Genomic DNA, 2,018 nt, shown 5'->3' on the forward strand with positions numbered 1-2,018 from the left:
GGCAGACCTCTCCTGACCCGCCCGCTGCTCCCCTCAGCAGTGGACTTCCTCGATCTGCCTGTTCTGCTCCCCACTGTGTCTGGTGAATCCTCTCACCCTCTGTATCTCTGCCTTGTACCCCATTTCTGTATGAATAAATAAATCTAAAAAAAAAGTAAATTAAGAAACAAATCAATTATCGTCATAGCAATACAACAGAATCCAGAGTCTCCACAACATACCTTGTGCAATGTCCAGAATATAGTCCAGAATTACTTGACATATGAAGAAACAGAAAAACATGACTCATCCTCCAGAAAGAAGAATGGGGCCAGACTGAGATGATTCAGACTCGGAAGGAACAGATAACGACTTCGACATTGCTATTAAAAGTAACTTAAAGGGTGTAAAGAAAAAGTAGCTTCAAATGAATGAAAAATAAGAAACCTCAGCAGAGAAGCAAAATAGGTAAGAATGAACCATATGAAAATTCTAAAAAGGCAAAATAAAAGTATTTGTGATAAAAATGCCATTTGTGGACTTGACGGCAAATCAGAGCGTCAACAGCTGGGAGGAAGGTAACAGTAAGCATCCAGACTGAGGAGAAGAGGAAACTGGAGACTAAGGACGTACGTCTGGGAGTGGAGACCGGCGCTAGCTGGGCCACACTGAACACAATGCTTCTGATTCCATGCGTAAAAATGGTTGAAGTGGTGAATTTTATGACATCTATTTTGCGGCAATTAAAAAACAGATGCTCTCAGTAACTTCCGAGGCAACATCAAGAGGGCTACCGTGCACGCGGCTGGGAGGCAGGAGGGACAGGACAGAACGGGCAGAGCAATCGCTGAAGAGAGAAGAGCCTTCACCAGAGTTCTCGCTTGTCTGGGGCCACACCCCTGCGTGGCGGCACACGGGGCCGTGAAGATGCGCTCCGGGGCGCTCTTAAAGGCAGGGAACCGGGCGGAGGGAGAGCAGGTCAGCTTGTTTCGGGTTTTCCTGTTTCTACGAGTGAGCTTGAAGCTGACTACACCTTTTTGTAATATGTGGCAAAACAGATAAAATTTATCATCTTAACCACAACCACTCGTACCAATTGGGGGTTTTCGGCACAGTCATAATATCGTGCAACTATTTCCCGAATCTCCACCCATCTACAGAACGTCTTCACCTCGTAAAACCAAAACTCCGTCCCCATCAGGCGCTCTCTCCTAACCGCTGGCTCCCACCATCCACTTCCTGTCTCTGCCCGGTGCACCCCGGGCCCCTGGGAGCGGCTCACACGGCTGGTGTGCGCTGTGTCTGGCTACTGTCCTGGAGCGTCCGTCCTCCAGGCCCATCCAGGGCGGCTGTGCAGACCCCCTGCTAAGGCGGAACGGTCCAGCGTGTGTATAGATTAAGGGAGATTTTTTAAAAGTAAAAGTTACATGAGCACAAGAGCAGAGGTTCCCACGAAGGGCTGGCTGATGGGGAAACGGGGGCAGGGCACAGGGCCATGCCCGCTGGCAGTGCGCTTCCTGACGCCCAGCTCGCCGCTCAAAAAGCCAGCACCACGATTCCAGGGCAGAGGAAACGCGGCATCCAGCTTGCACGCCGATGCCACCCCGCACCGCTCAACCTGTTTAGCGTGTCCTGCCTCGCCACCCGCCACCTGCGGGCGCTGAGGCCACCCTGAGACCCGTTCATCAGGGCGCAGTGGCAGCCAGGGGCAGTTTTCTAGGACAGTGGACCTGCCCACAGCCACAGCAGGGCTGCCCAACCCAGCAGCCATCCATGGCTCTGGTGCCATCCCAGCTGCTCCCACAGACCCGGCCGCGGAGCCCCGAGCCAAGGCCCCCGCGCCTCCGGCCTCCTGCCTCGGAGCCGCCAGCAGGCTCAGCGCTGTGGCCATCCACCTTTCGCAGGCCACCTGGGGCTGGACACGCCGGGTCCCCGCCCAGGGCGGCCCCTCTGCCCACTGCCCCGCTGGGGTTGGCGTCGGCGCCCTCGAGCGGCCGCGGGCGGGCTCCCGGCCCCGCCCGGCAGCCTGGGTCTTGTCG

The sequence above is a fragment of the Condylura cristata genome, unplaced genomic scaffold (genome assembly GCF_000260355.1).
Source record: "Condylura cristata isolate star-nosed mole 26May11 unplaced genomic scaffold, ConCri1.0 scaffold00025, whole genome shotgun sequence".
Lineage (NCBI taxonomy): Eukaryota > Metazoa > Chordata > Mammalia > Eulipotyphla > Talpidae > Condylura > Condylura cristata.